Source organism: Staurois parvus, unplaced genomic scaffold (genome assembly GCF_062004578.1).
Source record: "Staurois parvus isolate SC_StPar_1 unplaced genomic scaffold, SC_StPar_1.0 ptg001480l, whole genome shotgun sequence".
Lineage (NCBI taxonomy): Eukaryota > Metazoa > Chordata > Amphibia > Anura > Ranidae > Staurois > Staurois parvus.
The window spans coordinates 150,983-166,056 of record NW_028319276.1 but is presented as its reverse complement, the minus strand read 5'-3'; positions in this window follow the sequence as shown (position 1 = coordinate 166,056).

Sequence of the window (15,074 nt, the reverse complement as noted above, 5' to 3'; positions counted from 1 at the left end):
TTTGAAATGCTACAATTTTGGCCGTATTCTATATAATTAAAAAATAAATTATATATATATATATATATATTTTTTTTTTTATGTATTTTTTTTTTTAATTATATGGAATATGGCCAAAATTGTAGCATTTCAAATATATGTCAATATATTTTATATATATATATACACAGTGATTCCGGCACTCAGTCTTTTTGGGGGAGGAGTCTATCAGCACGACACATCTTGAATCGGCAATATTTGCCCGCTCTTCCAAATCTGTCAGATGGCGAGGTCATCTCCTGCACACAGCCCTCTTCAGATGCCCCCACAGATCTTCCATGGGATTCAGGTCTGGGCCATTCCAACACTTTCCTCTTCTTCTGGTGAAGCCGTTCCTTTGTGGATTTGGATGGACGCTTTGGGTGGTGGTCATGCTGGAAGATGAAGTTCCTCTTCATGTTCAGCTTTCTAGCAAAAGCCTCTGAAGGTTTTGTGCCGATATTGACCGGGATTTGGACCTGTTCATCATTCCCTCTGCCTGGACTAAGGCCCCAGTTCCAGCTGAAGGAAAACAGCCCCAAAGCATGATACTGCCACCACCATGCTTCACAGTGGGTATGGTGTTCTTTTGGTGATGTGCAGTGTTGTTTTTGGAATTATGGCCAAAAAGTTCCACCTTGGTTCCATCAGACCAGAACACATTTCCCCACATGCTGTTGGGAGACTTCAGATGTGTCTTTGCAGAATGTAGCCGGGCTTGGATGGTTTTCTTGGTAAGAAAAGTCTTCCGTCTTCCACTCCACCCCATAGACCAGACATATGAAGAACACGGGCGATTGGTGTCACATGGACCACAAACCAGGACTGGCCACATATTCCTGCAGATCCTTTCATGTTGCTGTAGGCCTCTTGGCCGCCTCCCAGACCAGTTTTCTTCTCGTCTTTTCATCCATTTTGGAGGGACATCCAGTTCTTGGTGATGTCACTGTTGGTGATGTCACTGTTGATGATGTCACTGTTGGTGGGGTCACTGTTGATGATGTCACTCTTTTTTATGTTACACTTGGTGATGTCACTCTTGGTGATGTCACTGTTGGTGAAGTTACTCTTGGTGATGTCACTCTTGGTGATGTCACTCTTGGTGAAGTTACTCTTGGTGATGTTACTCTTGGTGATGTCACTCTTGGTGATGTCACTCTTGGTGAAGTTACTCTTGGTGATGTCACTCTTGGTGATGTCACTCTTGGTGAAGTTACTCTTGGTGATGTTACTCTTGGTGATGTCACTGTTGATGATGTCACTCTCTTTTATGTTACACTTGGTGATGTCACTCTTGGTGATGTCACTGTTGGTGGTGTCACTGTTGGTGATGTTACTCTTGGTGATGTCACTGTTGGTGGTGTCACTGTTGGTGATGTCACTCCTGGTGAAGTTACTGTTGGTGATGTCACTCTTGGTGAAGTTACTCTTGGTGAAGTTACTCTTGGTGATGTCACTCTTGGTGAAGTTACTCTTGGTGAAGTTACTCTTGGTGATGTCACTGTTGATGATGTCACTCTTTTTTATGTTACACTTGGTGATGTCACTCTTGGTGATGTCTCTGTTGGTGGTGTCACTGTTGGTGATGTCACTCTTGGTGATGTCAGTCTTGGTGATTTCACTCTTGGTGAAGTTACTGTTCGTGATGTCACTCTTGGTGATGTCACTGTTGGTGATGTCACTGTTGGCGATGTCACTCTTGGTGATGTCACTCTTGGTGAAGTTACTGTTGGTGATGTCACTCTTGGTGATGTTACTCTTGGTGATGTCACTGTTGGTGATGTCACGGTTGGTGATGTCACTCTTGGTGAAGTTACTCTTGGTGATGTCACTCTTGGTAATGTCATGGTTGGTGATGTCACGGTTGGTGATGTCACTCTTGGTGAAGTTATTCTTGGTGATGTCACTGTTGATGATGTCACTGTTGGTGATGTCACAGTTGGTGATGTCACACTTGGTGATGTTACTCTTGGTGATGTTACTCTTGGTGATGTCACTGTTGGTGATGTCACTGGCAGTGATGTCACTGTTGCGCCATATTTCCTCCACGTGATGATGACGGTCCTCACTGTGTTCCATGGTATATCTAATGCCTTGGAAATTCTTTTGCACCCTTCTCCTGACGGATACCTTTTAACAATGAGATCCGTCTGATGCTTTGGAAGCTCTCTGCGGACCATGGCTGTAGGATGTGACTAAGAAAATGTCAGGAAAGAACAGCTGGACTTTATGTTTGCATATGGTGTTTTTTTTTTAGTTCATTAAAGTGTATTTTTAAAAAAAAAAAAATTGCGTGTGAAAAACCACTGCGCAATACCATGTGACGTTACAAAAAAATTGCAACGATCACCATTTCATTTTCTAGGGTCTTTGCTTTAAAATAAATAAATAAATACATTTTAATTTTATATATAATGTTTGGGTTTTTTTGTAATTCTTTAAATTGTGTTTTTTATAAAAAAAATTGCATTTGAAAAACCGCTGCGCAAATACCATGTGACAAAAAAATTGCAGCGATCGCCATTTCATTCTCTAGGGTCTTTGCTTTAAATATATATAATGTTTGCTCCTTTTTTTTTTAGTTCATTAAAGTGTGGTTTTTTTTAAAAAAAATTGCATTTGAAAAATTACCATGTTACATAAAAAAAGCAAATTTTATATATATAAATGTTTGCCTTTTTTTTGTTGTTGATTATAGTGTGTTTTTTTTTTTTTCTTGAATTGCATTTGAAAAACCGCTGCGCAAATAGAAAAAAATAGAAAAACAATACAATATAGAAGAATAGAATAGAAAAGAATAGAATAAACAATAGACTAGAATAAAATAGAAAAAATATAACCATCTTCAGAAATCCGAATTTTGAATACAATAAATTAATATTCAAATAGAAGAGAAAATAATAGAATTGAAATGAATAGAACAGGAAAAACCAATAGAGTAGAAAAATGTGACCATCTTCTGAAATTCGAAAAGAATAAATGTTAATAGAATAGATTCAATTAGAATAGAAAAAAAATAGAATAGAATAGAAAAAATAGGAAACAATACAATAGAAAAGAATAGAAAAAATATAACTGTCTTCCCAAATTCGAATTTTGAATAGAATACATTTCAATCTGAATAGAATAGATTAGAATATAAAAAAAAACAATAGAATAGAATAAAAGAGAATATAACTGTCTCCCAAAATTCAAATTTTCGAATAGAATAGTTCAGAATGTGAATGACGTCGGGGATTTCGTTCTGCACATGTAATCGGGATGAATGAGCCGCTCTTCCTGGCCCTGTGACACCCATAGACGGAATGCAGGGATTGGTTGTCACCGGTTCTAAGCCTTCCCCGCTCTCCTAAACATATACTTTGTGTCCTCATTAGAGACATTTCTCTTCCCGTCCTCACAGAGCGCTGGGGTCAGGGGGAAGTAATGCACAGAGTGCTGGGGTCAGGAGGAAGAAATGCACAGAGTGCTGGGGTCAGGAGGAAGTAATGCACAGAGTGCTGGGGTCAGGAGGAAGAAATGCACAGAGTGCTGGGGTCAGGAGGAAGTAATGCACAGAGTGCAGGGGTCAAAAGGAAGTAATGCACAGAGTGCAGGGGTCAAAAGGAAGTAATGCACAGAGTGCTGGGGTCAGGAGAAAGTAATTTACAGAGTGCTGCAGTCAGGAGGAAGTAATGCACAGAGTACAGGGGTCAGGGGGAAGTAATGCACAGAGTGCAGGGGTCAGGGGGAAGTAACGCACAGAGCGCTGGGGTCAGGAGGAAGTAATGTACAGAGTACAGGGGTCAGGGGGAAGTAATGTACAGAGTGCTGGGGTCAGGAGGAAGTAATGCACAGAGTACAGGGGTCAGGGGGAAGTAACGCACAGAGCGTTGGGGTCAGGAGGAAGTAATTTACAGAGTGCTGGGGTCAGGAGGAAGAAATGCACAGAGTGCTGGGGTCAGGAGGAAGAAATGCACAGAGTGCTGGGGTCAGGAGGAAGTAATGCACAGAGTGCTGGGGTCAGGAGGAAGTAATGCACAGAGTGCAGGGGTCAGGGGGAAGTAATGCACAGAGTGCTGGGGTCAGGAGGAAGTAATGCACAGAGTGCTGGGGTCAAAAGGAAGTAATGCACAGAGTGCTGGGGTCAGGAGAAAGTAATTTACAGAGTGCTGGGGTCAGGAGGAAGTAATGCACAGAGTACAGGGGTCAGGGGGAAGTAATGCACAGAGTGCTGGGGTCAGGAGGAAGTAATGCACAGAGTACAGGGGTCAGGAGGAAGTAATGCACAGAGTGCTGGGGTCAGGAGGAAGTAATGCACAGAGTACAGGGGTCAGCAGGAAGTAATGCACAGAGTGCTGGGGTCAGGGGGAAGTAATGCACAGAGTGCTGGGGTCAGGAGGAAGTAATGCACAGAGTACAGGGGTCAGCGGGAAGTAATGCACAGAGTGCTGGGGTCAGCAGGAAGTAATGCACAGAGTGCTGGGGTCAGCAGGAAGTAATGCACAGAGTGCTGGGGTCAGGGGGAAGTAATGCACAGAGTGCTGGGGTCAGGAGGAAGTAATGCACAGGGGTCAGAGGGAAGTAATGCACAGAGTGCTGGGGTCAGGAGGAAGTAATGCTCAGAGTGCTGGGGTCAGCAGGAAGTAATGCACAGAGTGCAGGGGTCAGGGGGAAGTAATGCACAGAGTGCAGGGGTCAGGAGGAAGTAATGCACAGAGTGTAGGGGTCAGGGGGAAGTAATGCACAGAGTGCTGGAGTCAGGAGGAAGTAATGCACAGAGTGCTGGGGTCAGCAGGAAGTAATGCACAGAGTGCTGGGGTCAGGGGGAAGTAATGCACAGAGTGCAGGGGTCAGGAGGAAGTAATGCACAGAGTGTAGGGGTCAGGTGGAAGTAATGCACAGAGTGCTGGGGTCAGGGGGAAGTAATGCACAGAGTGCTGGGGTCAGGAGGAAGTAATGCACAGAGTGTAGGGGTCAGGAGGAAGTAATGCACAGAGTGCTGGGGTCAGGAGGAAGTAATGCACAGAGTACAGGGGTCAGGAGGAAGTAATGCACAGAGTGCTGGGGTCAGGAGGAAGTAATGCACAGAGTGCTGGGGTCAGCAGGAAGTAATGCACAGAGTGCTGGGGTCAGGGGGAAGTAATGCACAGAGTGCAGGGGTCAGGAGGAAGTAATGCACAGAGTGTAGGGGTCAGGGGGAAGTAATGCACAGAGTGCTGGGGTCAGGGGGAAGTAATGCACAGAGTGCTGGGGTCAGGAGGAAGTAATGCACAGAGTGTAGGGGTCAGGAGGAAGTAATGCACAGAGTGCTGGGGTCAGGAGGAAGTAATGCACAGAGTGTAGGGGTCAGGAGGAAGTAATGCACAGAGTGCTGGGGTCAGGAGGAAGTAATGCACAGAGTGTAGGGGTCAGGATGAAGTAATGCACAGAGTGCTGGGGTCAGGGGGAAGTAATGCACAGAGTGTAGGGGTCAGGAGGAAGTAATGCACAGAGTACAGGGGTCAGGGGGAAGTAATGCACAGAGTGCAGGGGTCAGGAGGAAGTAATGCACAGAGTGTAGGGGTCAGGGGGAAGTAATGCACAGAGTGCTGGGGTCAGGGGGAAGTAATGCACAGAGTGCTGGGGTCAGGAGGAAGTAATGCACAGAGTGTAGGGGTCAGGAGGAAGTAATGCACAGAGTGCTGGGGTCAGGAGGAAGTAATGCACAGAGTGTAGGGGTCAGGTGGAAGTAATGCACAGAGTGCTGGGGTCAGCAGGAAGTAATGCACAGAGTGTAGGGGTCAGGATGAAGTAATGCACAGAGTGCTGGGGTCAGGGGGAAGTAATGCACAGAGTGTAGGGGTCAGGAGGAAGTAATGCACAGAGTGCTGGGGTCAGGGGGAATTAAGGCACAGAGTGCAGGGGTCAGGAGGAAGTAATGCACAGAGTGCTGGGGTCAGGTGGAAGTAATGCACAGAGTGCAAGGGTCAGGAGGAAGTAATGCACAGAGTGCAGAGGCCAGGAGTAAGTAACATACGGAGTGCAGGGGTCAGGAGTAAAACATACATATTTGCCAGCAGACCAGGGATCCTCAAGTAACATCCAAATGCTTGTATTTAGAGAGATCACCGTGAGAAAGTGCAGTGTTTTGGGGGCCCCTATCTGGCAAGGAATACAATAAGTAATGCACAGAATGCAGGGGTCAGGAGCATGTAATAAACATAGTATGGGGGTCAGATGTATGTAATGTACATAGTGGAAGGGTCAAGAATATGTAATAAACAGAGTGCAGGGGTCAGGTGTATGTACTGTACATAGTGCAGGGGTCAGGAGCATGTAGCACACAGAGTGCAGGAGTATGTAACACATAGTGCAAGGTCCAGGTGTATGTAATGTACATAGTGCAGGAGTATTGTATCTAACACGCAGAGTGCAGGTGTCGGCCGGGAATGTGTAGTGCACTAATTGCAGAGGTCAGGCGTACATAATATATATGTTTTATGTAATGTACGTAGTGCAGGAGTCAGGAGTATGTAAGAAACATAGTGCAGGGGTCAGGAGTATGTAATGTACATAGTGCAGGAGTATTGTATTGAACACGCAGAGTGCAGGTGTCAGTAGGGAAGGTGTAGTGCACTAATTGCAGAGGTCAGGTGTACATAATACTCAGAGTCTATGGGTCAGGAGTATGTAATAAACAGACAGCAGAGTACATAATGTATTGAGTGCAGGGGTCAGCAGTGTGTAACACCCACAGTGTAGGCATCAAGAGTCTGTAATGTAGGAGTGGAAGGGTCAGGAGTCTGTAACACATGGACCACAGTGGTCAGGAGTGCGTAATGCAGAGTGAAGGGTCAGATGTATGCAACACACAGAGTACTGGGGTTACATAACTCATGAGGAGCAGGGGGTCAGGAGTGTGCAAGGGTCAGGAGTGTGCAAGGGTCAGGAGTGTGCAAGGGTCAGGAGTGTGCAGGAGTCGGGAGTACTGTATATAACATAGGGAGTGCATGGGTGAGAAGTACATAATGCAGAGAGCGCAGAGGTTCAGGAGTATGTATTGAACAGAGTGCATGGGTGAGGAGTATGAAATGAAGACAGCGCATGGGTCAGAAGTGTGTAAGGCAAAGAGCGCATGGGTTCAGGAGTATGTAAGAAACAGAGTACAGGGGTTAGGAGTACGTAACTCATGGAGAGCAGGGGCCAGGAGTGTGCAGGGGTCAGGAGTGTGCAGGGGCCAGGAGTGTGCAGGGGTCAGGAGTGTGCAGGGGTCAGGAGTATGTAACATAGGGAGAGCATGGGTGAGGAGTACAAAATGCAGATAGCGCAGGGGTCAGAAGTATGCAGGGGTCAGGAGTACATAAAATAGAGAGTGCATGGGTGAGTACATAATGCAGAGAGCGCAGGGGTCAGGAGTGTGAAGGGGTCAGGAGTGTGCAGGGGTCAGGAGTGTGCAGGGGTCAGCAGTGTGCAGGGGTCAGCAGTGTGAAGGGGTCAGGAGTGTGCAGGGGTCAGGAGTGTGCAGGGGTCAGGAGTGTGCAGGGGTCAGCAGTGTGAAGGGGTCAGGAGTGTGCAGGAGTCAGGAGTGTGCAGGGGTCAGCAGTGTGAAGGGGTCAGGAGTGTGCAGGGGTCAGCAGTGTGAAGGGGTCAGGAGTGTGAAGGGGTCAGGAGTGTGCAGGGGTCAGGAGTGTGCAGGGGTCAGGAGTGTGAAGGGGTCAGGAGTGTGAAGGGGTCAGGAGTGTGCAGGGGTCAGGAGTGTGAAGGGGTCAGGAGTGTGCAGGGGTCAGCAGTGTGAAGGGGTCAGGCGTGTGCAGGGGTCAGGAGTGTGCAGGGGTCAGGAGTGTGCAGGGGTCAGCAGTGTGAAGGGGTCAGGAGTGTGCAGGGGTCAGGAGTGTGCAGGGGTCAGGAGTGTGCAGGGGTCAGCAGTGTGAAGGGGTCAGGAGTGTGCAGGAGTCAGGAGTGTGCAGGGGTCAGCAGTGTGAAGGGGTCAGGAGTGTGAAGGGGTCAGGAGTGTGCAGGGGTCAGCAGTGTGAAGGGGTCAGGAGTGTGCAGGGGTCAGGAGTGTGCAGGGGTCAGGAGTGTGCAGGAGTCAGGAGAATGTAACATAGGGAGTGCAGGGGTGAGAACAGGGGAACCAATGACTAAATCTGGCCAGTTCCCCCTACAAACCTCCACCTTCTGTGACCAAAAGTCAACCCCCATCATGGTTTGCAAGGATGCACCATAGCAACCAACGACGCCTGAGTCCTAGCAACACAAGGGGCTCCTCATTGTTATCAGTTACTGGGCCCCCAAAACACTCATTGCCACCCCTGTTTTTTCCCCCCTTAATTCCATGGCGGGGCGGTCATCGAATTTCTGTCATAGATGCGTCCAATCTGTGCCGCTGCGGGGGAGTGGGGGGGGGCAGAGCTGGTCCTTAGTGAAGTGTTTATGTGGCTCGCAGAGGAGAGAAGTGCTGGCGGCGGTCCAGCGGCGGGGAGAGGCGGGGCGGATCGCAGCGAATCCTCATCACCTCGGACTGTTAATGTCCAGTGTGTGCCTTGGCATCGGCCGCTGAGGATGTGCAGCCAGCTGGGGGGGGGGAGGGGAGACATGAGCACATGGAGACGGCAGGACATGTGCCGGACGGTGACACCGAGTCGCATGAATGAACCCAACTGACAGACATCACATGTTCTGCAGAGCCTGTTCACACTCGTGCAACTTGTCATGTGACTTTGTGGTCCAAAGTCGCATGACAAGTCAACCCCCCCCCTCCCGTGTTTTCCAATGGGTGCCATTTGTATCCGTGCGACTTAAAATCGCAGCGACCTCAAAGTCATTCACGCACTACTTTGGTCCAACTTTCATGCGACTCGAGTGCCATAGACTGCAATGAAAACCCCCCAAAAGTCGCAGGAAAGTCGCACCTGAATGCTGCACATGCAACAGTTGTCCGACGTCATTCATGAAAGCCGAAGGCGGATCCAAGTGGTCCAAAGTCGCATGACAAGTGTCTCCCATGTTTCCCAATGGGTGCCAAAGGCGGATCCAAGTTGCACCCATCCAAAGTTGCATTAGAGCAGATTCACGCTCGGGCGACTTTGTGGTCCAAAGTCACATGACAAGTCACCCCCCCCTCCCATGTTTCCCAATGGGTACCAGTCATATCCATGCAACTTAAAGTCGCAGCGGCCTCAAAGTTGTTCACGCACTGCTTTGGTCCGACTTTCATGCGACTCGAGCGCCATAGACTGCGATGAAAACTGCTCAAAAGTCGCAGAAAAGTCGCCAAAGGCGTATCCAAGCTGCACCCGTCCAAAGCTGCATCAAAGTCGTGCAACTTTGGAGTCGCAGAAGTGTGAACGGAGCCTGAGGCTGCTCTCGCCCCGCAACAAAGAAAAATGCATCTGTGTTTTTGATGCGTTTTCTGGTTGCCGAACAACACCCCCCCCCCCCCAAGGGAGAAACCGCCGCCAATCCGCTCGCAAATTCCAAATCGCACGGCAATCGCTGCCCGACACGCGTTTGGACGCCGCTGTGCTTTGATGGCACTCCAACGTGCGATGGGTGGGATTCTGCTGCGACTGGATCGTGCTAAAATTGCAGAAAACCGCGTCTTGTCGCCCGATTCAATTCGATCCAAATTCATTGGGAAGAATAATTGGTTCTATTCTATTCACATTTCAGAAGGCGGCTTTAGTCTTTCCATTTTATTCTAGCCCTTTTTCCTATTCTATTCTATTTCTTTATTTTCTATCCTGTTCTTTATTTTATACTGTATTCTATTTTATTCTATTCTTTTTCTTCCTATTCTCTTCCTTTTTCTATTCATTTATTTTCCATTCTGTTGTATTCCTTTATTTTCTATTCTTTTGTTTTCTAGTGTATTCTATTCTATTCTGTTTCATTCTGTTCTTTTCTATTTTATTCTACCCCTTTTTTCATCTAGTCTCTTTCTTTTCTATTTAATTCTATTCTTTTATTTTCTATGTAATCTATTTTTTATTCTAGTCTATTTCTTTCTTTTTTATTCTATTCTTTTATTTTCTAGTGTATTCTATTCTGTTTCATTCTGTTCTTTTCTATTTTATTCTATTATTTTTTGTCTATTCCTTTCTTTTCTATTTAATTCTATTCCATTCTAAACCTTTGTTTTCTATTTTTTTCCTATTCTCTTCCTTTATTTTCTATTCTATTCATTTATTTTCCATTCTATTCTCTTCCTTTATTTTCTATTCTATTCATTTATTTTCCACTCTATTGTATTTCTCTTTTTCTATCCTATTCTTTTATTTTCTATTTTATTGTTTTCTTTTCTACTGTATTCTATTCTATTCTGTTTAATCCTATTCTTTTCTATTTTATTCTATTAATTTTTTGTCTATTCCTTTATTTTCTATTTTATTCTTTTATTTTCTATTCTATTCTTTTATTTTCTAGTGTATTCTATTCTATTCTGTTTCATTCTGTTCTTTTCTATTTTATTCTACCCCTTTTTTCATCTAGTCTCTTTCTTTTCTATTTAATTCTATTCTTTTATTTTCTATGTATTCTATTGTATTCTGCTTCATTCTATTATTTTCTATTTTATTCTATTTTTTATTCTAGTCTATTTCTTTCTTTTTTATTGTATTCTATTCTTTTATTTTCTATTGTATTCTCTTTCATTCTATGCTATTCTATACTTTTATTTTCTAGTCTATTCTTTTATTTTCCATTCTATTCTCTTCCTTTATTTTCTATTTTATTATTTTATTTTCTATTCTATTCTTTTATTTTTAGTGTATTCTATTCTATTCTATTCTGTGTTTCATTGTGTTATTTTCTATTTTATTGTATCCTTTATTTTCATCTAGTCTATTTCTTTATTTTATATTTAATTATATTCTTTAATTTTCTATTGTATTCTGTTTCATTCTATTAATTTCAATTTTATTCAATTCTCTTTTTTATTCTAGTCTATTTCTTGCTTTTCTATTTAATTCTATTCTATTCTTTTATTTTCTATTGTTTTCTCATTCTTTATTTTCTATGTATTCTGTTGTATTCTGCTTCATTCTATTGTTTTCTATTTTATTATATTCTTTTTATTCTCGTCTATTTCTTTCTTTTTTATTTTATTCTATTCTTTTATTTTCTATTGTATTCTGTTTCATTCTATTTGTTTCTATTCTATTCTTTATTTTTGTCTATTCCTTTCTTTTCTATTTAATTCTATTCTTTTATTTTATTTTCTATTGTATTCTATTCCGTTCAATTATTTTCTATTTTTTTTTTTTCAATTTGTCTATTCCTTTCTTTTCTACTTAATTCTATTCTATTCTAGTCTTTTATTTTCTATTCTATTCTTTTTTATTCTTTTCTATTCTTTTCGAAAAGAAACACACTAACACCATCGATCGATTTGAATCCGGATCATTCCTTATTTCGAACAAAATTTTGTTTCAGATTCCTTTAAATCAAGCAACGGGAAAACTTTTCTCGATCAAGCAATTTTTCGGCCGGCGGATGTGGCGATCGTTCAGAAATGTTAAAAGAGAAAGATAATATTGCGAACGACGTTCATCTATTCATCGAAAAATTGTCTGTTGCTTTTTAAACATTCGACTTTAAAACGAATGTCATTTCTGAACGATCGCCACATACACCGGCCGAAAATTCGTTTGATCGAGAAAAGTTTTCCTTCCCACCCCTTCAAATTTTTTTGGACACAGATATCTATGCAAATCGCAACCAAAATAGCGCATGCGCTACTTTAGAAATTGGTGCGGCGCCGACCGAGTCAGAACCGCGCCGATATGACCGCTCTGATAGCGGGCAAATCACACGCCAAGTGGCATCCAGTGCCCTTTAGAATGTAGCCGTCTTCCCAAAATTTGAATTTGCAACAGAATAGAATAGAATAAAAAAGAATAGACTAGAATAGAAAATAATAGAGTAGAAAATAAAGGAATAGAGTAGAAAACCGAACAGAATAGAAAAAAAAACGCATGGGATAAAATTGAACATAGCTGTCTTCCAAATTTGGAATTTTGAAAAAAAAAATTGAAGAAAACAATAGAATAAGAATACAAATAGAAAAAAAAGAGATAGAAAAAAAAGAATAAAACAATAGAATGAAAATAGAAAAAAAAATAGATAGAAAAAAAAGAGTAAAACAATAGAAAAAAAATAGAATAGAATAAAAATAGAAACAAAAAAGAAAAAAAATAGAACAAAGCAAAAGAATGAGAATAGAATAGAAAATAAAATAGAATACAAATAGCAAAACAAAAAAAAAATAGAATAAAACAAAAAAATAAAAATAGAAGAGAATAAAAATAGAAAAAAAAGATAGATAAAAAAATAGAATAAAACAATAGAATGATAATAGAATAGAAAATAAAATAAAATACAAATAGAAAAAAAAGATAGATAAAAAATAGAACAAAACAAAAGAATAAAAATAGAATAGAAAATAAAATAGAATTCACATAAAATAAATAAAAATAAAAGAATAAAACAAAAGAATAAGGATAGAATAAAAAATAGCATAGACTACAAATAGAAAAAAAAGATAGAAAAAAATAGATTATGAACAGAATAGAAAATAGAATAGAATAAAAATTAAAAAAAAAGATAGAAAAAAAATAGAACAAAACAATAGAATGAGAATATAATAGAAAAAAAAAAGAACAGAACATAAAATAAAGGAATAGAATAGAAAAAAAAGAATAGAATAGAAAATAATAGATTACAAAACTAGAATAGAAAATAAAAGAATAAAACGGAAAAGAATAGAAAGAAGATGGCCATCTTCTCAAATTCAAATTTTGAAAAGCATAGAATAAAAAGGAACAGAATAGAATAGCATAGAAAATAAAAAAAATTGAATAAAATAGAATTAAAAAAGGAATAGAATAAAAAAAATAGAATAGAAAAGAATAGAATGGAAAGAATATTACCGCCTTCTGAAATTTTAATTTTGAATAGCACAGGACCAGCTATTCTTCACAATTTGCATCGATTCAATATTTTTGATATTTTTTAATTCAGTTTGAACCCATTGTACAATCCTGAATGCGGTCGAACATTAATAAACTAAAGGAAACGAATATCGTTACGAAACTGAGAAACAAAAAATAAATTAACGAATGGATCCAAAATGAAATGGAATAAATGTGTCGTCCTGCACACGTCTCCCTGTTACTGCGATTATCACTGATTATAATATGCAACCGAAGTGTAAAAATAAAAAGATCTGATCTCCCCCCAGAGTAGTACAGAGGCATAAAAATTGAAAACAAAAATTTAAAAAAATTGTAAAAAAAAATATGCACATACTGTCACCAGAGCGAAGCAGTGTCCCTAATCCCCGCCATCCACTCACAGTGTCCCTAATCCCCGCCATCCACTCACAGTGTCCCTAATCCCCGCCATCCACTCACAGTGTCCCTAATCCCCGCCATCCACTCACAGTGTCCCTAATCCCCGCCATCCACTCACAGTGTCCCTAATCCCCGCCATCCACTCACAGTGTCCCTAATCCCCGCCATCCACTCACAGTGTCCCTAATCCCCGCCATCCACTCACAGTGTCCCTAATCCCCGCCATCCACTCACAGTGTCCCTAATCCCCGCCACCACTCACAGTGTCCCTAATCACTTCCATCCACTCACAGTGTCCCTAATCCCCGCCGCCACTCAGTGTCCCTAATCACCTCCATCCACTCACAGTGTCCCTAATCCCCGCCGCCACTCAGTGTCCCTAATCACCTCCATCCACTCACAGTGTCCCTAATCCCCGCCGCCACTCAGTGTCCCTAATCACCTCCATCCACTCACAGTGTCCCTAATCCCCGCCATCCACTCACAGTGTCCCTAATCCCCGCCACCACTCACAGTGTCCCTAATCACCTCCATCCACTCACAGTGTCCCTAATCCCCGCCGCCACTCAGTGTCCCTAATCACCTCCATCCACTCACAGTGTCCCTAATCCCCGCCACCACTCACAGTGTCCCTAATCACCTCCATCCACTCACAGTGTCCCTAATCCCCGCCGCCACTCAGTGTCCCTAATCACCTCCATCCACTCACAGTGTCCCTAATCCCCGCCATCCACTCACAGTGTCCCTAATCACCTCCATCCACTCACAGTGTCCCTAATCCCCGCCGCCACTCAGTGTCCCTAATCACCTCCATCCACTCACAGTGTCCCTAATCCCCGCCGCCACTCACAGTGTCCCTAATCACCTCCATCCACTCACAGTGTCCCTAATCCCCTCCGCCACTCACAGTGTCCCTAATCACCACCATCCACTCACAGTGTCCCTAATCACCACCATCCACTCACAGTGTCCCTAATCACCGCCATCCACTCACAGTGTCCCTAATCACCTCCATCCACTCACAGTGTCCCTAATCCCCGCCGCCACTCAGTGTCCCTAATCACCTCCATCCACTCACAGTGTCCCTAATCCCCGCCGCCACTCACAGTGTCCCTAATCACCTCCATCCACTCACAGTGTCCCTAATCCCCGCCGCCACTCAGTGTCCCTAATCACCTCCATCCACTCACAGTGTCCCTAATCCCCGCCGCCACTCACAGTGTCCCTAATCACCGCCGCCACTCACAGTGTCCCTAATCCCCGCCGCCACTCAGTGTCCCTAATCACCTCCATCCACTCACAGTGTCCCTAATCCCCGCCGCCACTCACAGTGTCCCTAATCACCTCCACCACTCACAGTGTCCCTAATCACCTCCATCCACTCACAGTGTCCCTAATCCCCGCCGCCAATCACAGTGTCCCTAATCCCCGCCGCCACTCACAGTGTCCCTAATCCCCGCCACCACTCACAGTGTCCCTAATCACCACCATCCACTCACAGTGTCCCTAATCACCGCTGCCACTCACAGTGTCCATAATCACCACCATCCACTCACAGTGTCCCTAATCCCCGCCGCCACTCACAGTGTCCATAATTACCACCATCCACTCACAGTGTCCCTAATCACCGCCACCACTCACAGTGTCCCTAATCACCACCATCCACTCACAGTGTCCCTAATCACCACCATCCACTCACAGTGTCCCTAATCACCGCCACCACTCACAGTGTCCCTAATCACC